This window comes from Fundulus heteroclitus, chromosome 4 (assembly GCF_011125445.2).
Source record: "Fundulus heteroclitus isolate FHET01 chromosome 4, MU-UCD_Fhet_4.1, whole genome shotgun sequence".
In the NCBI taxonomy this organism is placed as follows: domain Eukaryota; kingdom Metazoa; phylum Chordata; class Actinopteri; order Cyprinodontiformes; family Fundulidae; genus Fundulus; species Fundulus heteroclitus.
In genome coordinates, this window is record NC_046364.1 from 20646694 (window position 1) to 20671978 (window position 25285).

The window sequence follows — 25285 nt, forward strand, 5'->3', positions numbered from 1 at the left end:
CAGAAAAAAAGTGTTGCTCAATGAACCGAGAAAACATAACGCATCGACTTGTAGTAGGACATAGTAAGTGCCTTGAGATGTTAGGTGGTTTAAAGGTGCAGTAATAGAAAGGGCAAAAAATATGGCGATGAATCATAACTGTACCATCAATCAGTTAACTGCTTTATTTTTCTATAAAAATATATTTAATGTGTTACAATATATAAAGTAAATAATTTAAACAAGGATACAGGGTTTCTCAGGGTAAAACAGATACCATGTGTATATATATATATATATATATATATATATATATATATATATATATATATATATATATATATATATATATATATATATATATATATATATATATATATATATATATATATATATAGTAATTAAACACTTAAAATTTTACTACTGGTAACAGGACAAACAGTGAAGCTCCTGGATGAAGCTCGGTTATATTTTAAACGCCAGAAGTTAACACCTTTTTTGTCTACAAACAGGCTTTAATAGTAAAGACATCACTAATGGCTCATATGCTCAGTGGAGAACACCAGACTGTATTGTAAGAGGATTTATTTATTATTTTTGGCAGGACAAAATGGAAATAGTTTCCTCATAAGTGAAAGAAAGGGCTGGAAAGACAGCAGTCAAGTTAATTTGATCCATAGTAAACACAGTTCCTCTGAGCTTATGAACAACTTTTGTCTGAATTGAATGAGCAGAAATTCTGTTAAAGTTTTTCATAAACACAATGAAATGGGTCATTATCTCCTTCAGCAAATTGCTTTTCTATGTGTCTCTCTTCATCCTTCACTTAAATAAAATAAAGAAATGTATCAAACAATAGCATGGCAGTGGACCAGGACCCTTATTTCTGTTCAGGGTAGCAAGGATCTGCAAACTATGTCTTACAGAGCTAGTTTCAGGAGATGTCCTTCATAAAACGCTTTTCTGCAGCTGCATTGCTGGAGAGGGTAAAGGTTTAGGTTGAAAACAAAGGAAACTTCTTTGTTTCTTTATGTTTTTGTTGGACTACTAAATCCCTCCCCAACATCAGGGCACATTTCTAAATCTGCAGTTGTTTGTTTGGTACTTAACCTCAATAAAAGCTCCACGGGTGGCCTTGACCCCCATATGAATGAACAAAAGGATATTATTTGAGAACAACATCGGATTAAGGGAGATGTGTTCAATATTAATCAAATAATATATTATATTATGAAATATAAATTCTTATACGCTTTGTAGTGACAGGCTATATAGCTCCAATAAAAGTGCTTGATCAAAACTTAGTAGTGTTGCAGAGCCTGTTGGTGACAAAAAAAAAAACATGAAACAAGTGGGAGATTGTGAAGATTATTTACCTCGCTTTAACTTTGCTGATTAATTACGATATAATCAACTTTTGTTGATTAGAAGTTTAATGTAACAGCACACACGGTGCAAAATTGTAAAATGGAAATAAAATAGTACAACGGTATCCAGCTCCTTTGAGTTAATACTTTGTAAAGCCGCCATATTTTCATCGCCGCCATAAATCACATCCAGGACTCTTACAGGGCATGTCTCTACCAGCTTTGCACATCCAGCAACTGTTTTATTACCCCCACTCTTCGTTGTAAAAAGGTTCAAACTCAGTGAGACTCTGGGAACATCAGTATAGCCCAAAAACTCTGACTTTCACCTCATCTAAACCCATCTGAGTACAGTCTAGATGAACATTTTTGCTGATTCCCTTTGCTCGTGCCAAATTGCAATTTGGATTTATTATGGCTTTCTTCTTGCCACTCCTACCAGATTTGTGGAGCGCTTGCAAAGCAGCAATTTCCTGATCGCTTTGAATTGGCATATGCGCTCTATTTTCACATGATGGGTTGATTGCACAGTGCTCCATGCAAAAAAGCTTAGGAAATGACAACTGTCTCCCCTGACCTGTCTGCTGTCCTCCTCGTTCTTCATGATGCTGTTTGTTCACTAGTGTTTTCTCACAAACCTGCGGGGCATTCGTAGGACAGATACTGAGATTAAATTAAAACACTGTTGGACTGCAGTTACTAATTTTGTGGCTTCTAAAGGCGGTTTGGAGGCAGTTCGTTTAGGGAGGGGGGGGGGGGTTTGGGTAAAGTGGTTAGAGCACATGCACACTATGCTTTTTATATTTTTAGATTTTAAAAAAAAGTTAAAAACTGTGTCCTTTTCCTTCCACGTCACAATTTTTTTTCTCGGAAAAGTCTCTCATATCAAATTGCAATGAAATAGGCAGAAGTTTGTGAATGTTAAGTGATAAAATGTGAAACGGTTCAGGAGGTGTGAAGAACGCGTGGGAGTATGTGGCCACCCCCCCAGTTGTTTGAAGCCCGCTTTCAGCATAAATTGGAGGATTGTAATCATCTCAGAGGTAATTCCCTGTTTGTATTTGAAGAGGTCTCGGCAGAGATAGGGAGACAAACTTTGATTTTGTGCCGGCCTGCCGAGGAAACGTGAAGAGACTTTCACAGTGAAAGCCTGAGCAGGTGGTCGCGACAGAAAGCCGACGGGATGGGAGAGCTGTCACAGGGTTAACCCCTTCCTGTCGAGGTTTTTTTTTTTCCAGGGGTGAATGGAGGCTTTGAGTGCAGACATCTTCTCTTCCCACTCTATCAGAAAAAACTGCCACACGAAACCCGTCGGAGAGTGACAATATTTTCAGAGCAAACCTTCACTCTGCCGTCAAGCCGAGCCATTAGAATGCTGCCCGGAGCGTTCTGCGCCTGGTTTTAGTTGTTGTCATCACATTTCCTCAAAATATCTGACAAATTCCCATGTTGTTCAGAGTCGCTGAAAGCACGAAGCTGGAGATTAATTATAAAACTATCTTCTTCCCTGCAGGTGTTTTGTGTTATACATGAGCTTTTTTTTTGTGCCCCCTCTTTGTCAGGATAACATCATTCCTTGTGGATCTTCCGAGTAAAGCAGAAAGGCCATGACTGCCTTTGCATTAAGTTATTAAAGGGGAACTAGACAACTCAACTTTCAAAGCTCTTTTCATTCGCTCGACAAGCAAAAAAAAAAAAAAAAAAAAAGATTACGTGAATGGCTGAGTTTGGATGTGCCCAGGTCTTTGCCTTCGCACATAATCCTGCCTAATTCCACCTTTGTGGTGGACACGCTCAGCTGTCAGTCATTGTTTGAAGTCTGCAAGGAAGCCCCGGGAATAAAGAGGATAACTGATACAAAGGGCAACACAGAAGGAGAACTTTAAGTCTGTAAAATATCTGACCATATTTTCTCAAATCTTCTGCTTCATTCTCAGTATATAAAACATTAGACACTGAGAATTTCTCCAACAAAACCCAGTTTGCTCCCTCTAAGGACAGATCTTCAGCCATCCTCACTGATCTCAAACCCTTTGGTCTGCATTTCTACTTTGACACTATTTCACCTCAATTAACAAGGCTGGAAAATTAGAAATACTATGCAGCCTTGCAACATTGGTACTAGCAGGCTCTTGTCAATAATTCTGCATCCTAAGAGATGGAAATAGGAATTTCTGAAACAATCTGCTTAAGTGAGAGCCACAGGCTCGAAGGTAGACCATAGTTTCATACAGCATCATGACCTGAGTTAAACGTTTCAGACATTTTTAGCCTATTACTTACTGAGAAAAATTAATACAAAACCTTAGTCTTTGTTTTATTGTATTTGGAGCAAATCATTTGAATCCTCGATGTCTGTATGACCCTGATACGCTCAATGGCGGAAAAATCCAGGTATTTCCTTTTTTTATTCTCTTTTTCTTTAAACTAATGAAAGAATTGAAGCAACTAAACCAGTGTTACATCTTACATTGATTTTATTTAAGTTGATTTTAATCAGTATTTCTGAGTTGTTAGTTTAAATTCTGACTAATAATTGAGATTATTTTTCCCATGTAGTTTTTTTCCCCCCACCTGATAAAAAGACCAACACTGGTTTGTGGTGAAGGCATAAAATGTTACTGAAAAGCGAGCAAAGCAGTGTCTAACCCTCTCCCTTGGCATCCACAGCAAAGATGTGCTTCAGAGGGAAGAAACTCTAGACTTTAACATTATAAGTCATTATTAACATTATGACTTATAACATTAACATATAAGTCAATATTATTAAAATTATTAGCTCATAAGTGAGCTAAGTAAAAGTTCTTAGCTTTTACTTAGCTCACCATTACACCGTCCCCCAGCATACTGCAAAAATGGCCAAATGGGGTGGAGTGAGATGCCCCGCTACCTGGAGGGGGTGGGGTGTGAAGTGCCTCCTTTAGATTTAAAAAGACAGCCCCAAAACAAGCTGCTCTCAGACGCAACTCAGAAGTGGAAAAAAAAAAAGGGGTGGTACATTAACGAGGAATTCAGACCAAAACATTGCAGTTCCACTTTATATCAACTTTAATGTGAAAAGAAAGAACTGAAAAGCAAATGTCACCTTTAAATACGTCAGCCTTATCGTCCTCTGTGAGACACTGCACGTGACAAATGAGTTGGACTGAACCGACATTTTCACTTGAATTCTAAGCAAAATGTCTAGTGACGATTTTCTTTTTAGAATCAATAAATGAAGAATGTAGTCAATGTTCAAATTTAATCATCATTGAGCAATATATTTTTAAGCTAATATGCCGACTTAACATCAAGATCATTTATAATGAATAATATTTAATTCATCTATCTATCTATCTATCTATCTATCTATCTATCTATCTATCTATCTATCTATCTATCTATCTATCTATCTATCTATCTATCTATCTATCTATCTATCTATCTATCTATCTATCTATCTATCTATCTATCTATCTATCTATCTATCTATCTATCTATCTATCTATCTATCTATCTATCTATCTATCTATCTATCTATCTATCTATCTATCTATCTAAAAAATAATAAGATATCGTGGCATGCTGTCCCTTTACTCGTCTTTAATGATTTTTGGAGTATTCATTCAGGCTGTAGCAGCTAGTTGTTGCTCTCCCTGACTGATGACGGACTCTGCAGTGTTGCGCCTGGCTGGCTGGGATGTGTGCTGGACGCAGGCAGCGTGTGCTGAGGGAGGAGCCAAAGTTTGGAGGCTTGAAAAAGGAGCAGCGTTCAGTTTGTAGTAGAGCAGCCTAGACTTTCCCATGCTGGGAGGATGCACGCAGTCTCCCCCCCCCCCGGCACCGACGGAGTCGGATCTGTGCGCACTCCGAGGATCTAGTCGATCGTTTGGGTCCTTTTCAGGCACTTCTATCCAGAGCTGTTCTCTGCGGAAGGTAAGCTCTCAATCCTTTGCCTCCGCTCTGTACGTTTTTATTACCCGCACAGATCAGACACCACGCTATTTTCTCTTTTAAAAAAATGGATTTAGAAAAAAAAGTAATGGCATTTTTTTTATTTATTATTATTTTTTTTGGAGACCTAACAAAAATGAAAGTTTCACATATGACCAATTATTTAAATGCGACCTCTTTTTCTAAGAAGCGCTCCAGTCTCCAGGGCTGTTTTTTTTTTTTTTTTTTCTGTCTGTCCAACTCACCTCATCCAGAGGTCCCGTTTCCATTCATGTCTGGCTGCTTTCTCGCTAAATCACAGCAGGGAGAAGTAATCAGCCTGAGATGATCAGCCCTGCTGTGCCGCTAGCCTGATGGACCCGTCCTTCTGTTCTCTCTACTCTTACTGCTGTTTGCATCCAGTCCGAATAAAAGCCCGGGATCTGCTGCACCATCCATTCTGATTAACACACATGAAAACAGCACACACGTCTAATGACTCTTGTCAACATTTCTCTCCTTCAGCAACATCTCTCGTGTCCTGATGTATTAATGATTTGATTGATTTTATATTATGATTTTTATTTTTTCTACAAATAGCCTAGCTGTCTTATCCAGAGCCCTGCCAAGGTTGGAATAGGCCCTGTTTGAATTGGAGCCAGGGGTTATTGCTAGATAAAAAAAAGTTGGGACACAAGATGTGCATTGAATATGAAGTTCAGGTTCAAATTATTTGTTTCCCTGGAAGATGTAGATGTAAAATTATTTTTCGGAGTTTCTGATAAATCGGGAATTTCTCAAAATATAATAACAGTGTAACAGTATTAAATTTTAGCAGGAGAAATGCCATTTCTTTTTTTATTTTTTTTTACCCTTTTGATAATCAACTGACATTCTTAATTGGCTTACAGCTATCAAACCCTTCCCTTGCTGAACCAGCTTTTTGCATGTCTCCACTGGTGTTCTGATGGTTTATCTTTGGCGATAAGCTCCAAGTCTTTGAGACTGGAAGGCCTCCTTGCCATCACCCTAATCTGTCACCACAGATTCTCCAAAATGTTGGTATTGCTTCCAGTCAGAAGAAGTGTGTTGGTTAACAAACTTTTGAATAGCAATATTTCTCCCAGTGCTCTTGCCTTGTCATGTGCGCTCCACACATGAAAACTAGACGGCACTTGCTGAAAATTGGATGGGAGGGGAGAACACCTGCTTTCCTGCAGGATTTATGATCTAAAATCTCAAGCTTAAAGTGTTCCTCAGAACAACATGATCTTGTTTTTTTGTAAAAACATGTTCCCATTGGGAGCTGTCATCGACATTTAGGCTAGCTCGCACTAAATATGCTACATTTCTGACATGTTCCCATGCTAAATAGGGGTGTGTTTATTTTTTATTTTTTTAACCTGGCTGCACAATGCAGTATCATCTGCACAGGCAATACTGTCCATAGCGATTTTATTTTCCTCCAAATCACAGATTTGTTTTGAGTGATCTTTTAAACTGGATCTTTGTTGAATTTGATTGGGGGATTTTACTGTAGCACAGAAGTTGAATCCCTCTAAGTAAAATGGGTCTGATAATGCTTATATTTTGGGAGTAATTCTTCTCTCTAGCCCACTGATATCCTACGAAGAGGGTTTCTGAGAGGCTGTGCCTTGATAAGAAGAATGGATTAATCATCTGTCAATACATTTCACAACAAATAGAGCTTTAGGCATTGTTGCAACCCCACAAATCTGTGAAGCCACATTGCTTCAGGGCTAAAGCAAGTGTTTCAGTACTTTATCCAATTAACAACACACATTTTATGCGGGGAAAGGCCCAAACCAACTCCACAGGCTTTTGATGAGGGAGCCGGCGAGGACAGTAGACCGGAATAGGCTGTTTGCTTTAAATCTGCGCAGATGTTAACTAATAGATGCTACTGATTCAGGGCTTACTGGCTGGCTTAACATAAATCTGAAATAGAATTATAAAAGTAATGTTTTCTGCCCTATATTGCTCTCTGCCAATGTAGTTTTCTGTATTTTTTTTTTGTTTCCCTCTTGGAACTATGAAAAAAAAAATGCATTCTGCAGCATTGGATGTTACATTCACATGCAACCGTGGGGAAAGTTTTCATTAGCTGGTTTATTTGATTCATTTACAAACTATCGTCATGCGCATCAACTGTTTCCCAGCTCAGACACGAGCAGCAGAAATAATCAAGCCACCGTTAAATTGCATAACTTATGAAGCGCAGAAGGTTGCGGTGCAACTGGTGCATTTGTCAACCCAGTCTGTGCAAGCAAAACGTCTCAAGCAGTCGCAAACTTTGCCAATACCTCAGGCCGGCCCAGATCCTCTCTTTTTTTTTTTTTTTTTTGTAGCTTTGTTTTACTTTGTTGAGTCTGACGTCCTGCACACGTCACTCCATTTGTCTGTAAGACAAACTCAGCATGACCCTGGATAAAGCACCAGCCTTTGCTCTGGATCTGCTCCCTGCAAACGTCTCCTCCGTGAAATCTGCTTCTGACTCCTTTACCCGGAGCTGTTGGAACAAAATCTGCTGATTGTGATGGATGTGAGTGCTGATGTGCTGTCTGGTGTTTGCACTGAGCTGATACGCCTTGTTGGCTTCAGACTGTAAAACGCCGCCGCCGTTCTTTCTGATAGTCTCTGGCTTTCTTGTTGTAAACAGACTCAAGTTTTTAGTTTTCTTTTTTTTTCTCGTAATTCACGATCAAGCCATCCTCCCTACCTCCCCCCTTTTTTTTTTTTCTTCTTGTGATTACACACACCCCCACCCACACATTCAAGCACTCAAAACAAACACCCACCCCAACACTCCACCCACAGCTTCAGAAGAATGGTCAGCATGTGGGGAAGTTGTGGTAGAGAGTTATTGGTGGTAAACTGGGTCATGGAGATACACTCTTCTGTTTTAACCCCTAAAAAAAAAAAACAGGGTGTCCAGAGAGATTTGGATCACTCCGCGCGCTGATGGGAACTCGCTTGTTCAGAGTCCCTGAGCAGCCTTTCGTATGGAGCTGAGATGTGGGAAAATGGTCATTTTCTGGGCCGGGTCCAGGACACACCCAGGCACAGAACAGGCTAGAACCACGCTGTTTTTCCACTATCTAAACAAAGTTCCTCTAGATCACTTCAATGTAGGGCTGCTGTTCATCCGGAGCAGGAATAGCGGGCTGCTTAGGAAGAGAATATGTGGAGTTTTGTTGTCCCTGAGGTTTGATTGCAGAGTCTGGCAGTGATGGCGCGTCGGGCTGAGGAATTTGTGAAAAGTCACACCGAAGTCTTCGCACATGGGCGAGGAGAAGGGTTTAGTGCTTCCATTTGCATTCAGTGAATCTTGGCCGCTGCCCTGCTTGCTGCCTTCTTTCTGCTGTGCTGTTGCAGAGCCTTTGTCTGCCAGTTGCTGGGCCATTCATATTCGGCATAAACCTGCCGATCCCGTGGAGGAGCCCCTCCAGGCCCTGCAGGGGTTTTAAGGTGCCGGGCCAGAGCAGGATTGTGAATGCAGATGATGTTCCAGGTGGCTCTGCTGTGAAGACACCCAATTTCCATTGCAGATTTGACGCTCTGAATTTCATCCTGGTTGTATTTACAGTGCCTTGCAAACGCATCTATAACCAGTGAACTGGATCCACTTTTTATCACGTTACAACCCCAACCTTCACTATGTTTTGATTTTATGCGGCAGGCAAACACAATTTTAAAGACGAAACACAGTTTTTTAAATGCTTTTGCAAGTAATGTTTCTAAACTGTAGATTCTTTGTATTTGTGGACTTTAGTTCACCCTAAATAAAAGCCAGCTTAACCAGTTGCTTTCAGTTTTCACCTATATATAAAGTCCCCCTCAGTGTAATTTACTCTCGGCGTGTCCTGTGAAGGCCTACCCAGACATGAAGGCTGAGCAGGGAGAGCATTGATCCGAGAACTAGCCAGGAGACTCCTGGAGGCTCTGGAGGAGCTGCAGAGGTTCACAGCTCATGTGAATCTCCCAACAAGACAATTGTTAGTTGAGCACTCCATAAATCTGACCTTCATGAAAGAGTGGCCACCAAAAAAAGCCATTGTTGAAATGGGAAGTAAGTCCTTTTGCAGCTTGCTACAAGTCTTGAAGATGGCACCGCAAATATGAGGTGTTCTGGTCAGATGACACCAGAATGTATGTAGCCTTTTGGCCTACGAACAAAGCTCTGATTGAGTGTAAACTAGCACTCAACATCAATCTGATCACAATATTCCCATGCTGATACATGGAGGCCACAACATCATGCTGTGGGGTAGGAACTGAGGTGGAGTTGAACCGTCCAGTTGAACAACTAACCTAAAAAAAATACAGCCAAAGCTACAAAGAGGTGGTTTAGATCAAAGCATGTTCATTTGCTAGATTGGGCTCAGTCAAATCCACATCTAATTAAGAATCTGTGGCAAGACATTAAAAATCGCCAACGAAGAATCTGAAGAAGAATGGGCAAAATGTTCAGTCTCTTCATGGAGGAAAACCTGGTGCCAAAAAGACGTTTCCACTCAGGAGGCAAAATACAAACAAACCGGCATGCACCGATAGCGCAGGGGTAGTGAGGGGTAGACCTCGATGAGGCTGACCCAGGTTAGATTCTGGTTGGAGGTCCTTTTACCGTAGGTCTAACAGCCTTTCCTGTCAGTCTACTTTGGAAAAACGAGCCACTACTGCCACAAAAAAACCAGAAAAATTATATAAAAAAGATATAAATGAATGCTGCAAACGATTTCCTTGTCTCAGTCCCTATTTGTTGTGAGAAAATGGAGGAAAGTTCAAGGGGTTTAAATACTTCTGTAGGGCACTGTAGTATTGAAGCTTTTACTTTGGCACATTTCATAGCTGAAGCTGTACAGGATATTTAATAACAATCATCATGGTAATACCAGTGTGTGCAACATCGCAATCATGAAGGACTACATAGAAGCAATATTGGGTATATGTTTTGAGTGGCAGGCGTGCATTCACACTGTATATTTCTAACATATTTGGCCAGTTGAATAGACTTTAATTTCTTTTTAATGTCCACATGGTGCAGTATTTTTGCTTATTGTTTTAGTGGCTGAGATGCTAAAGCTTATAGAGTTTGGTAGCAATGAATAAATTAGTTTTACTTGTACAACCCAGACTGGGGCTTTATTGTGTTTTACTTTATTGCGTTTGAAACTGTAAAATCAGTGGAGGTGTGGAGCAGTAATCCTTTTAGTTCTGCTGTATTTCTTCAGTAACAATGTGCTAGACGTTGGAGGAATGGGAATTGCCGTTTATCTTGATATAAGTGAGTATTGACAGTTACAGTGGTTGGAAGCTGGGCTCCAGGCCACACAGAAGCTCTCCGGTTTCCAGTGACGGTGCGTTTACATCGCCTGTCTGTGTTTAAGGTTGGACACAGGGTGCACCATGCAGCGGCCCGCAGGAGCTCCTCACTGAGGCGGCTGTCTGTGGATGGAAACGTGTTGCGTAACTGCCTCTTCTCCTGAGAGAGGTTTAACAGCTCCCCGGTTCTCCTTCGGTTGTTTCGAAGGAAAGCCCAAGTTTTCTTTTCCTGTCTTCTTTTTATTCTTTGAGACTTTGCTGATGATTTCCAATAGTATCCATACCCCTTAAACATTTTAACAACCACAAACCTCCAGCCTTTTATTGTAATTTTATGTCATACATTGACCCAAATTGGCACTTTATTTGTGAGGCGGAGGGAAAGGGGTAAATGGTTTTGAATTAATTTATTTTTTTACAAGTGGAAATAAATAGTAGTGAACAATAGAAATGAACCCCCTCAGTCAATGGCTTTGCTTTATTTACAGCTATTAAGAATTTCGGGGTTTGTCATGGCCAGTTTTGCTCATCTAGAAAGACATTTTTGCTCATTTTGCAAGAACTAAAAAGAGCTCTTTGAACATCACATGAATAGGCTCGATTGGAACCATTCCTATTGTAGATCTGACTGTATGTTTGGGGTCTTTTACTCCCCGGAAGTTCTGCTGACTTCAGCAGGTTTCCTTCACTGCAAAAACGGATCTAAAAATAAGTAAAATGTTCTTAAAGTTAGTGTATTTATTCTTTATTTGGGCAGGTAAATAAGGTGATCTGCCAATGGAATGAGTATTTTTACCCCTAAAATAAGATAATTAGACATCCTGCACTTTAAATAAGATGATGGAGATGAATTGTTCCTATTTTAAGTGCAAAAATCTTATTCCATTGACAAATCATCGTATTTACCTGCTCAAATCAAGGACAAATACATTAATTTTAAGAATATTTTACTTATTTCTAGTTTTGTTTTTGCAGTGTTCCTGCAACGCCCCATATATAGCTCCATGCATCCCACCACCAACTCTGACTATCTTCCCTGTCACTGCTGATGAAGGTATCCCCAAAGCGTGATTCTGCCACCACCATGTTTCCCAAATGGAAGATGTGTTCAGGTTTTTGTGTGTGTGTGTGTGTGTGTGTGTGTGTGTGTGTGTGCAGTGTTCCTTTCCCTCCATAGCATTTTGCACGCAGAACAAAAAGTTTGTTCTCATCTGAGCAGAGCGTCATCTTCTTCCACCTGTTTGCCGTGTCCACTAGGTGGGTTGTGACAAACGGGTCTTCCAGGAGTTCTCCTTACTGCTCCTCCGCAAAGACCAGGTTTGCGGTGTGCAGAGCTCAGTTGTTGACGGCTGACGCTTTCGACGGTCGGTGTTCGTGCCGGTGGAAGAGCAGCAGAGTATCTTCTTACACTGGATCAGTTTTGTTGTTCCTTTGTAGTTCCCTTTTTTTTCCTGGTTTGGCTTATCTTGTGCACACGCAGAAAGCATGTGCTGCATTTAAAACGCCACCTTTAAGAAGTAAGCAGCCACCAAAGTGTCTCTGACTTTTTTTTTTTACAGCATAGAAAATAGCATGTTGTAGTCCCTGTTTTGTGGTCTTTATCTCCTGGTGGTCCTTTTGAAGCCTTTGAACTGATTTCATACTCAGATTACAGTGTCATGAAATTGCACAAGGACACCTGTTGGCACGAGTGAAAGCTGGATCTGGCTGAGGGATTTCACCCACAGAGATGTGCATCAATATATCATATGACTCACATCATAACAGGTCTGTGCAGCCACAATGAGTTGGTTATGCCACCAGGCATGGAGATTCTCCAGAAATCTGATGGAAATATGGGGGAGATGGTGTTTTGTTTTTTTTCCTAAGAAAAAAGTAGAAGGGGGAGGGGGATCTTCTCAAGAAATGTGAGCCAGTTTGTTTTTCTTTAATCTACCTTCTTTACAGTTTTTTTACACACAGGCTCTTAGTTGACAAACTCAATTCAATTTTATATATATAGCGCCGATTCCCAACACGTCATCTCAAGGCAGTTTGCAAACTCATTATATTGAATTTTTGAAATGCAATTACAAACTTCTGAAAAAGCCCCCTTACCTCCCCCCCTTTTTGTTCATACATAAAAGTTTCAAATCATAAACAAAATTTTACCCTGAAAAAATATAAAACAATTTTTAAAAATTTATTACAGAGCAAATTTCTAAATCAACCCCATTTTATACTATATGGAAAAAGGCAATCTTCCCTCTTGTTAAATCATAATTTACTTAGGACTAACTACACTTCACTAGTAAAACACATGTCTGAGTACTGTAAAGTGTATGAATCCCTTAAATAGAACTTGTCTGACAACAGGAAGTAGGCTAAAGTTTCCCAAAAAGGCACACAGCTTGACCCGAGCTTAAGACATTCAAGGACACATGAACCATGTCAGTCATTCTGGACAGGTTACAGAACCATTTCCACTGTTTTGGGTCTCCAGGGAACTGCAATGAGAACCTCTTTCCACAAACATGGAACAGTGGTGAACGTTCCCCGGATTGGTCTGCTTCCAAAATCCCTCTTGAAGCACATTGGCAGCCTATCCAAGTGTTCGCTTCAAGTTCAAGATTTTATTAACAGAAATAAAATGAACATCCAGAGAACACCGCTATATAATGCTGTTACTGCTCACATTTCTTTGTGGTTTACAATGTACAATCTGATGTTATATTCCACTTGGCTGAAAGCGCAACAACATCAAATGAACAGACACGGTGGTGGTAGTGTGATGGTCTGAGACTGCTTCGCTGCTTCATGACCTGCACCACTATAAATGATAGAATCATGAATTCTGCTCACCGCCAGAATGTCTGACGTTTTGATAGAGTTTTTTTTGGCATTATCATAAAACGGTGTTGGGCTCTAAAACTCTCCAGTGTTGCAAGACTGAGAAACGGTGACGTAAAATACTGATTTCCAGTCAGTACAAACGTGTGGTGGCAGATGATGGAGCAACCAGTTTAGGAGAAATTACTATTTTTTTTTTTTTATTTTTTTTTATAGAGCCAGGTTGGTCTGTGAGACTTTTTTTTTGTTTTATTGTATTTTTATTTTCTTTCTTTCTTTCTTTTTTTCTTTCTTTCTTTCTTTCTTTTAAAACAATGCATTTTGTATTTTTCCAGGCAACATTTGTCCGATTTTTATATAAAATTCTATTTGAACTGGGGGAAAAAAACATCCAAGGGCAGAAAATGCTGCTTATTTTATTTCTTTTTCTTTTTCTTTTATTATTATTTTTTTATAGCACAGCATCTGTCCAGTGTTTTGGTGATTAACATGAGGACCAATGGCTGAAAAGCCCCAACTGTTGATGTGGACGAGCCCGATGCGCTCTGCTAAAGCCGACACCTCTGCTGAGGGTGAACAGTCAACCGCCTTCGGGCTGCGGAGCTGTCAAAGGACTCAACCCAACTGTGTCATGTTCCCACTTGGAACGAGCTACGTGAACAGACTTGCGGTCGCGATCATGGAAATTTAAACCTGAGCGCAGAGTTGGCGTGCAACTTTTCGGAGGCCGGCGGGGGGCAAACTGGGATCAGAGTCGGTAATACAGTCATCTGATACGCTTTTAAATCCCATTGCCCTGCCTGTCAGATCGCGTCAAGAAATGAGTTCTCATGTCGGTGTAACCACAGGGATTAATGCCCCCCCCCCCCCCACCCCACATACACACACAACTTGACGTGCGAGTCATGAGATGAATAGTTTGCTACAGACAGCCAACCTCTTTGGGTTTGATGTTGTAATTAGCAGATGAACTGTGATGCTCACACAGCAGGTTTCCTAGACCTTACAAAGGCCTCCATTGTGCGATTACGCCACTATAAATCTTCAACTGTCCTTTGTCACGCTACAGAGTTTGTCCGCAGCCTTCCCTGACATCATTACCAGCCCTGTGGACGAGTGAGACGTCGTCCCGTTTGACAGCCGTTTGTTGTTGCTCACAAAGCAACAGTCGACCTTTCATTCAGATCTTTCACAGCTGTTGAGCCTGAATCAAGATGATTTTCAGTTCCCTATTATTTACTTTTTTTGAGGATGTTCCCACCCAAAGCTAAAACGTTGCTCTCTAATCAGAGGGACTTCCTGATTGGTCAGGGAACTTCATTAGGCTTAAATAGGTCATTGGGTTGTAATTGTGGAAAGCTTTTAAACCAACAAGCACAGAAAAAACAAACAAAAGGGGATTAGTGTAATCTGTTTTCCTGTAGACTTTTACTGTAGTCTAATGGCCATTATATTCCAGAGCTATAAATATATTTTCTTTTCACATCCATAGAGGCCTCGGCAGTTTCTGTAAGCGGGTTCCTATCACACGGCTTTGAGTCTGACGCACGGCTCATTATTGACGCTTTAAAAGTTTCTCAGGCAGCGGCGTCCCACTGTTCCCCCGTCAGGCTCGAATAATTTGAGGCAAGGGCACGTCTGTATCAGAGGAAAAAAGGTGACCCCGGCTCTCCTTCCAGCACTTATCTCCTCCGCCAGCTCTGTTTCACTCGCTCGTTTTGAAATGATAATTGCCACTTCCTGCGTGGAAAAGCCGGGCTCTGATGTTAAAGGCAGTTTGAATGTTCCTCTGAGCCTATTGGACAGCAGATTACGCTGGGAGTAGTGCGCCTTTTGGTTTGTCACATCTTGCAAGAAGCACTCTCTCCGGTCAGTCCCGTTGCTGAGCATGAAGAAGCCTTCCTGCCATAGGTAACTATTTAGGTCACGAGGAGCATATTTATTATCATAGTAGCATAAAAGGAAACCCTATAAGGCAAACGGATCAGCCAGCAGATGCACTTATGCGCTCTCCAAAGGACAGAAAAATGGATTTCAGATTACATTAGAAGATCTTGTGCTGCGTTATCAGTGTAGCGACTTCCATCCAACAACATAGCCGCTGCTGGCTGAGTGGGTTTTTACACTGTGACGCATCTGCAAGAAGCCATGATGAGCCTCACTCATCTAGTTTATGTTCCAAAGTTATGACAATGCTTAATCAAAACCAATACACTTATGATCGACCCTGAAAAATAAAGCAAAATGACGTCCAAATAATGACCTAGAATGACGATGATAAAGAAAAACGGGGACTAAGGCTTACGCTGATTATGACGATTACACTGCAAAAACAGAACAAAAAAAAAGTAAAAAAATTCTTGAATTTAGTGTATTCGTACTTTATTTGAGTAGGTAAATACGATTATCTGCCAATGGAATAAGATTTTTGCACTTAAAATAGGAAGAACTCATCTCTATCTAGCATTACAAATGCTGCCGAACTTTTAGGTTCTAAATGCATTTTTGCACAAGTGCCTTTTCTGCACATACAAATGGTTTAAATATTCTCCTGCACACTGTGATTGCACACTGTATCTTTCCCCTGCATTGTTTACATTTCAGTTGTTTATTTTTTAATCACCGCTGCACTTTATACTGTAATTTACAAGCTGTACGCAATGAAATTTCATTCTGTATGCACTCTGTACATACAAAATGACAAATAAAGTAGACTTAGAAACCTTTATTTGTCATTTTGTATGTACAGAGTGCGTACAGAACGAAATTTCAAGTGCAGTATATCTAATTAACTTATTTTAGGGGTAAAATTACTCTTTCCATTCTTATTTTCCTGCTCATATCAAGGACAAATGCATTCATTTCAAGAAAATTTTACCTATTTTTAGTTCTGTTTTTGCAGTGTATGAATGACCCTTACCCAACTTGAGTCTGCCCGTATCCGCTACATAACATGGGACCACAACCCCATAAGCAATCACCTGAGGTGAAGGAAAATCTGAACACCTATGCCACCAAAACAAATAAGCAAAATATAAAACATTCACTTTTGTTCTTACAATCAGGGAAATGTATTTTATGGGTTATATAGACTGAGGACTCATCTCTGAACCTAAATGTGTGAAAGCTGCTTTCTTGCTGCCCATTTTAAGCATGAACACCAATCTGGCATAACATTATGACTACCAGCCTTGACAAGACAAGGACTTCTCCAGACCACCAGCTGTATGCTGTAATATCTGCCCCCAGCATTTTAGAAGCAAATCCTTTTTAAATTAGAAGTTGTGATCTGCCTCCTCCATGGATTAGACTTGTCCCTGAGATGTTCGATTGGGTTGCGATGTGGAGATTGTGCAGGACTAATAAACACCTAAAACATGTTGTTGTGCTACTCAAATCAATCCTGGACCATATTTTGCTCTGGAAGGGCACAAAAAAAGGTTAGAATCATCATGGATTCCCACGAACCGGTACATGGTGTGCAACAAGGTCTAACGGGCAGAACGTTGGCCAAACCATCACGCCACATCTGCCGGCTTGACATCTTTCCAAATTGCATAGATCAGTTAATCAGATCAGGCCGCCTTCTTCCGGCTCTCAATGCTGCCACTTTTGGCAATGGCCGGGTTCAGCAGGGGCACACCGACTGGTTTGGCAACAAACCGCATAGCACTGTGCGTTTCGACCCATTTCAAACAGAACCATTAACTTTTGCAACCAATTAGAGCTTGTCAGTCTGCCGGGTCGGACCACACAGACCAGCCTTCGCTCCCCACATGAATCAATGACCGTGTCACCCGCTCGCCACCGTTCCCTTCTCGTACCGCTTGTGATGGATGCTGACCACTACAGAGTAAGAACAGCCCACAAGAGTTGCAGTAATGCAGATGCTCTAACCCAGGCATTTGGCCCGAACTTCCTCAAAGTGATACACATGCCTGTTTTTTTTTTTTTTTTGTTCTGTTTCGAACACATCAACTTTGAGTACAAAAAAATTTTCACTTGTTGCCTCCTACATCCCTCTAATAGGTGTCATAGTGAAGAAATGGTCAGATCATTCCTTCCCCTGACCGGTCATAATGTTATGCCTGATCGATGGAAATGCCTGCAGATATTTCTTTTTGTGGCTCTGTTTCTACTGGACTGTCTTTTTTTCAGCATTTTCTGTTCTTTAAAACTTTCAATTCAGTAAATTTAGCCACATTTGCAGCGCGCACACACCTCCTCATTTAATTTTCTGTCAGTTTAAGAAGGAAAATAATTTTGGATTTAAATTTGCCTCGGCTTGGTGGCAAGTTGAACCGCCACTCGGTATTTCATCACAGGAAGCTGAGTTCTAGCCTAAATGCAAAGGCTTTCAGATTACCACTTGCATTCTGCTTCATTATCAGAACCAATTTATTGGAACCTCATCATCTCCATGTGCCCAAATGTTCCTGGGACATGCCACAGCTGGATGCATTCCAGCCAGACATCATCACAAAGATAACTGTGTGAGTAATTAATGGTACATGCATGGGAAGTCGTCTGCTTCATGAAATCAATCGGGGATCCCACTCATGAATAATTGATTATTTAAATGAATTTCTAAGTCCTCGGTTTCATTTTTTTTAATTAATATTTGATGCCACATCCTGTTGTGTCCTGGAACTAATGTCCCAATAGATTGAAGGGGGGAAAGATGCGGAGATGAATTGTGGTATGTTAAATAATTGCCCACTGATTAGCGGTGAAGACTGCTGTGTTCGAAGCAATTTGTACATATTTGTGTCTTCAGAGGCAGTTTTTGCCTTCAGGCATCAGGACTCTGAACCTCCAGCCTGTATCGCTTCAGAATTACACAAAGGTTGACGCGTGTATGCAGGTTTCCACATTTTCCTTTATTTGCTGCACGCCGACACAGAGGCCTCCGTCGGTTTCAGATCCAAGTCAAAGTTCTACCTGCAGGGCAAAAGTGAAATTGGAGAGCGAATATTTTTCTCTGGATATGTTACATCTTGTATTTTTTTTTTTTTTCGTTTTTCGTCTCAGGGTGTAATGAAGATTGGGAATTGAAAGTGGATTGTAGCTGATAACTTTGTTGTGATATGATCTTTAAGAGTTTCATTTCCTGCAATGTGGGGAAAGTGAAAACAAGATTTTCCTTTTTGCTCTGCCTTTGTTCTTTTTTGTGAATGTAAGCCGTATTTTAAAAAAAAAAACACCCTAGGACCCTGGTTGGAGGATATCCTGGAGATTGATGCCTGATATACCTTTTAGTAAAGAAAGCAATGAGCCCATTTAGCTCCGCTGCACTCAGCATCTCAAGCATTACTCAGTGTAGACTTCCTGTTTTCTAACTTTCCACAGACGTTTTGCAGCTTTGCAAGTGTTGACTTCACACTGACAGGGTGACCGTGTGAACCTAATATAGTTGGGCCAGAATTTGGAGAACTCCAACATATAGATGCAAACATCCCCGGTAAAGACTTGCGTCGCTGCAGCATAATCTTCCAGGGAAGATTTTTAAAAAAAATCTAAACCTGAATCTTATTTTATTTCAAAATAAGTACTTCTACAGCGCTTTATCAAGTCTGACAACCCTAAAGCTCTTTACACTACAGTCCGTCATTCACCCGTTCACACGCACATTCACACCCTGACGGTGGTGAGCTATGTTAGTAGCCACAGCTGCCCTGGGGCAGACTGACAGAAGCGAGGCTGCCACACATCGGCACCACCGAAACTTCTGACCACCAATGCAGGTGAAGTGTCTTGAAAGCTGGAATACCTGGAGAGAACCCACCCCTGCGGGTTCTCCCTGCAGAAAGACTCTGAACCAGGGTTCAAACCCCAGACCTTCTTGATGCGAGGCAACAGTGCTACCAACTGGTTTAAGTACCCACATGTGATAATCTTTACTTGTGCTGATGGAGAATTTCTTAGTTTGAAGGTCAGAAACTTACCAGATCAATTGGCAGTCGCCCTGCATACTACCACATCCAGTGATTTGGATTAATTGCATCACTTCCATAGATACAACCTCCCTAATGCTATAGTGTAATTAAGGACAAAATGAAGATCTGCATTAATTTTTACTGCTAATAGGCAAGGCAAAGCAAATTTAAATATATAGCACAATTCAGTACAAAGACAATGCAAAGTGTTTTACATGATTAAAATATAGCAAAATAAAACAGAATAAAAGCAAGTAGGAATAAAATGTAGATAGAAAATAGGACATAAAAAAACTAGTGGTGTTTCAATTAACTAGAACAGTTGAAGGCAATCCTAATAGTTGGATTTCTGTTTGGATGTTTGTCGTGATTGGCAATACTTGTTATACCAACTTTGCTTACATAATGATATCAAAATGTCCTCCAATTCTCACTAAAGAATAACCTAACTACTATCTGGGCTTTGCACCCAAGACCTTCTTGCCCTAGGGCCACAGTGCTAAGAATTACATTACTGGTAATATTGTTAAAAGAAATAGTTCTAAAAATGTGAATCTTTTTATTTTCCTCTCTAAATGTACTAAAATAAAGATTGGTTTAAAAAGATTGTGGTAAGATCGTGCTACTACTTCAGAGGGCTTTTTTTTTTTTTTACACACATCATTGCTAAGGCTGCTAGTAAACTTATCCTGCATCCCATTCTAGTTCAGAGTCAGTGGTGAGCTACATCAATGTGCAGGTGTGCACTGTAGCTGCAGGCTGTTGCGTCATTGCAGTCATCTGCTCCTCATCTTCGTCTAACGGCGTTCTCACTGTGCTCCCGTCATCCAGACGTGCTGATTCATGCTCGGCTGTTTTGGTAAACTCACAGTTGCTTTGATGATGAATTCACCATGAGCTCTGCCAGGTTGAGAAACAATCGCCGCAGTCTCAGCTGCTGCATGGGGGCTCTCGGAGTTTATTTTTAACCCAGACGTGATTTATTTAGCAGTCTGCTTTCTTGGTTCTGCGAGCAGTCTGCAGAGCTCCAATCTGCACTGTGGCGCTCTGGCTCAGCTGTCCCTCCGCTGTTAGAGTTCATTGTTTGTGTGCCGCGGACATCAGCCGGCCACTTAATTTGTTTTTCATTGTCCGGGAAGCATATGGCCACTTTCTTATAACTCTGTTGCAGCAAATATGTCCCAGGACACATTAACCATCTGTGAATAAATTCACCAAATTGGTGCCATTCTTCACTAGACCTAAAATAGAAATACTTTTGGGCTAAGATGACTTTATTCACAACATTTGCTTTTATTTATTTGTTGAATACCCTATCCCCCTATGTGCACATGGAAGGCCAAGGGAATGGCATTCATGCTATCAACATTACATTTGTCTCACATTTTACTCAGACTAAAAAGTAATATTGAACAAAAAGTGTCAAAACAATGGACAGGATTTGTTTAGATATGTTTTCACCAAATTCTAAGTCTGCCATCTAAATGTCACAGCTGAAATTGAGACTTGTCAGATCAGGCAATGATTTTATTTTATTTTTTTCAATTTATTGTCCGGTTGTGGTGATCCAGCGCAAATTGTAGCCCTTAGTTTGCTGTTCTTAGCTGAGAGAAGTGTCACCCGGTGCGGTCTCTTCTGCTGCAGTAACTTCCTTCTGTTGTGCATTTAGGAATTGTCTCTGTATGCATTTATAGTGGCATGGGGTTATTGGAGCCACTTTGCTACGACTAGATGGCTGAATGTATGGAGTTTCTGGCAGAGATGTTCACAAGTCATTTTTTTCCCAAGTAAAGTCTCATCTTTGCGTATTTGGCATTTGATTTACATATGGCAAGACTCGAGTGAACTTATACAGAAGGTTCATTACACTGATAGCAATGGTGTGTACGTGTGTGTGTTCTTGTGCTTGCAGCTGAGCAACGACATTGTTTGCTAATTTTACGAGTAAAGTGAAGACTTTGATGTAAAATGAGGACCTTTTTTTGGACCTCATTGTCTTCTGGGCTAGGGGTTTAAGACTAGCACTAAGGTGTCAGTTGGGTTTAGGTTGGGGTTAAAAAAACATTAGGGTAGGGTTCGGTATAAACCTGTAAAGGTTAGGGTTGGGCCATATAAAGGCTTGAAGATGAATGGAATACAAGGCACGGTCCTCACCATGTACTTTAAACAAGTGTGTATGTGTGTGTGTGTGGGGGGGGGGGGGGGGGGGGGTCCTTTTAACTCTCATATTCAAGAGTCCCCACAGCAAGTCAGTGCAATTCCATATGGACTTTTAAGTTCTTGCGCTGGATATCTTTTCTGATGCAAGAGGAATTCAAACCCGGGTCCCCTGCATCAAAGATGTGGACTTAGCCTGCGACACCACAGAGGGACACTAACACTCAATTGCCTTCTCGATAAAATATAATGCTGTTGAAAAGAGAGGAGAGGCCAGTCACCATCAATCAGGAATTGATTTGGGGAGATCTCGCACCGTCCCCCCACCTTTCCCCTTGTTGACTTCTGAACCAATCCTGTACTGCCGCCTCCACTAAGCAGCCCGCTAAAAGCGTGAGTTACAATGACAAACACAGCAAGGAGTCTCTGGCTTTTCTGTCTCCCACTGAGGTCTTTTCTGCACAAAATAATAGCTCTATAAATCTTATTGAATAGCCATCTGAACCCGGGACATAATGCCATTTTAAGGGTCAGTCACTGAAAGAGCTAAATTTCACAGTCCGGCAAGACGAGGATATTTAGTTTTCTTGGTTTTTTTTTTTAGGGTTTCTGTCATTTTTGGATTTACTGGAATAAGTTGAGAAAGACCGATTTTATAAATGGGGAAAAGATGATGTATAAATCAGAGTAATCTTGGAATCAGATTTAGCAGGTAATACACTTGGAAAAGCCTGACTGGTGCTTCTCTAGCCGCGATCCAAGCCAAACACTGAGTGATGGACAAGTCGCTTTACAAAACATTGGTCACATGATGCCCTGTCTTGCATGTGGAGCTGGCCAACTTGCATGAATTCATGCTGCTCCCTATCCTGTGAACTCGACGTGACCCGGCTGAGTGTAACGTCCAGCATGTCTCTCGCATCTCGTCTCTTTCTGAACAGATGCAGGTATTAATGGGGAGCCTCCAGAGAGGTTTAGAAGGTTAATGAATCGGTAGCTTCAGGCAATATGCCAGCAGGTTCATCCTTCACAACTACATGGAGCAGCAGACCCTTAACTAAACACACAGATGGGTCCTCTTGGATCCTGGACACATCGTCACTTGAACTGTAACAGCTTAGGTTGGGTAAATACACTCATCCTATGTGTTTGTTCTAATAACATCACCTAATCTGATGTATTTAGTGCATTTTTATTCTTACAAATAGTTTGGCTGTGGTGATTAATGGGACTACAACATAGGTAGCTTTATATTCAATACTATCTCTTCTGGCTGGTAAAGATCAGTGTTGAAGATTTGAGATTCTTCTTTGTGGATGACTGTCTTGTGCAAATAGCCAAGTTGCTTTTGCATATTTTTTTTTATCTTAGGCATCTCTTTGAAGAACATCCCGTAGTATTTCATTAAAATTCAAAAGGCCCCAGGAGATGCATAAATGTGCACCCCAGGGACCTTAGGACCTACAGAATCCTGTTGCACATTTAGCTGCTGTGCTTGTTGTCCCAGCAGGCATGAGAGGGACGACTGGAGTAGGGGGTTAAAGTCAGAGACTAAGCTAGCTTCACTGAAGCTGCATATAAAACAAGAAAAGGCCATGTGAGAGTTAAAAGGAACATTTACGTTTACTTTGAAAGATACCGGTCAATCATGCAGAGATTTGAATCTGTCAGTTTTTCCTTGCTCGACCCTGATTGGTGATTAGCAGGTTAAATGCTGAAAAATCTATTTTTGATGTTTTTCAACTATTCATTAAATTTATCAACCACCGTTTGCGGTCATAGACACCCCATCCAACATGTACTTTGATAGAAATTGGATGAAAGTTGGGGCTATATGCTTTTGTTGAATTAAAACGAGGATAATCTTGTAATTCTATCATTCTCTTTTGGCCCTGTAGCTCTACGCTCTTTCATGAGGAGTGAATGCTGCTTGTCAAGACTTGATGCAACCTGCTGGGTTTCCTTAGAGAGGACAATTTTTGACCAATCTGTATAATTTGATTGAATTTGCCTTCAGATGACATGTATCATGAATTAGCACTATATAAATAAAATGTAATTGATTAAAGCTTCTACCTCTATCAAATAATTTACAGCACTTATATATATATATATATTTTTTAGGGAATCCTGAGGAAAAAAAACAGCATCCTGAGGATTGCCTGTCAGGAGGTCCTGATCAGTTCACCTTTAGGTTTGCTAGTCCAGGCAGAGGAGGTGGGGGTTCATAGAGTAACATTCAGGTACTGTAAGTTTAGTTCCTCGGCCTCCAGACCACAGCTCTGCGGGTTGCAGAAAGGCTGTAAATCTCCTTTTGTTAAACAGTGTTGTTTTAGATTATGTTCTTTCTGATTGTATGTTGTTGTTTTTTTTTAAAATAGGAAAGCCGCAGTAGGAGCCTGTCTTGACAGACAGCCTGGTCACACCCTCGCATTACTCTGTTGTAGGATTGACCAGCTACAGTAAATATTTGAAGGAAGGAGTCTTTGGAAGGATGCCAGAGACGTCACCTGCTCCTATGTGTTTATGTTTGAAACTAGACTTTAAACCGCCTATAGACTATGGGCTGCTCCAGTGACAGGCATGACGGGACGCCAACTTATCACTTATCGTAGAAACAGGCTCTGTTCTGTTCGCTGAAGTGCGTGTGGTCCTTACCCCGTATTTGTAAATTCATTTTCAAAAGAGGTTTTCTGCCTCCTAGCAGTGTGCAGCAACTGGCGGGGGAGGGGGGACTTCCACTTTACGAAATGTTTATTCAGCCTGAGAAAACAGCGGTCGCTCTGACACAGTAAAATAGAGACACATTAATTGTGCTTTTACTGGTTTTTATTGTTTAAAGTCTGGGCTGCCCGTTCTAAATCGGACTTTGTCGACAAGGACCGTAACACGTGCAGGTTCGTTCCTGAAAAAGGTGATTGAATTCAGCTGTAAGGTGGAGGTTCTTTAATAAAACTGGTGGTTTTGAATTACAAACAAAAAAATTACAATATAATCCACTTGGTTCAGAGCATATGGCCCTAACCTTTATTTATTGCTTTTTAAATCGGAGCAGATGGTGTTTGTTGACGCATTTAGGAACTGAAAACATCTGGCAGGGAGTCGTTGAAAGTGTAATTACCAAAAAGAAAGCCTTTCTATAAATGACTTGATCATTTTCTGTTGGTATGTACAACTTCTTCCCTGTACCAGTTCACTACATAACAGATCATTTATGGATTCAGTTGTATGTTTGGATCACCAGGTTGTACTACAGCTGGTATGAATTGTATGTAAATAAATCTAAAAAGATATTTTACAGAGAAACTGAGGTTCAGTACTTGACTTTTTTACATGCATGAAAACAAGAACTCACGTTTTTTGTTCTAGCAATCAAACGAACGTGCTTTATTGCACTTTTTAGCTAAATAAAAATCCTATCAAGGTATAACTAGATGCAGAACTGAGGATAATATTGTAAAAAATTCTCTTGTATTTATAATTACTACCTCCTATAAAACCTGCAGCATAGTCTTATTCCTGTGTGTTATTTGAGAAAATTGAATTTAATGGCTCATAAGCTAAATAGACCTCAAGGAAAATGCAAAGAATTGGTGACAATTAAAATCCATCTACATTTTGGCTGAACGTGAAAACGTCATAAAAAAGTTGCCTTCAGATTAATCCCTGCTTCTTGCAGCCACAATATCCAACACAAGGATTCCCTTTGCTTATGTATCTGTTTACACGCTTTGACGGCTGGATCTGGAGTTTGGCTTGTAC

The 25285-nt window shown here is 40.6% G+C and overlaps 1 protein-coding gene across 2 annotated transcripts in view; it reads left to right on the forward strand.

Moving 5' to 3' along the window:
- The window catches only part of LOC105916411 (semaphorin-4B), a 77347-nt gene that overhangs the window by 9650 nt on the left and 42412 nt on the right, over positions 1-25285 (forward strand). Inside the window, exon 1 of one of the 2 annotated variants that reach the window (XM_012850932.3) lies at positions 5123-5261. The exons of the other annotated variant lie outside the window; for it this stretch is intronic. The gene's annotated coding sequence lies outside the window, so the exon portion shown is untranslated. Of the gene's footprint in view, positions 1-5122; positions 5262-25285 lie in introns of those variants that run through there. 2 annotated transcript variants of the gene reach the window in all.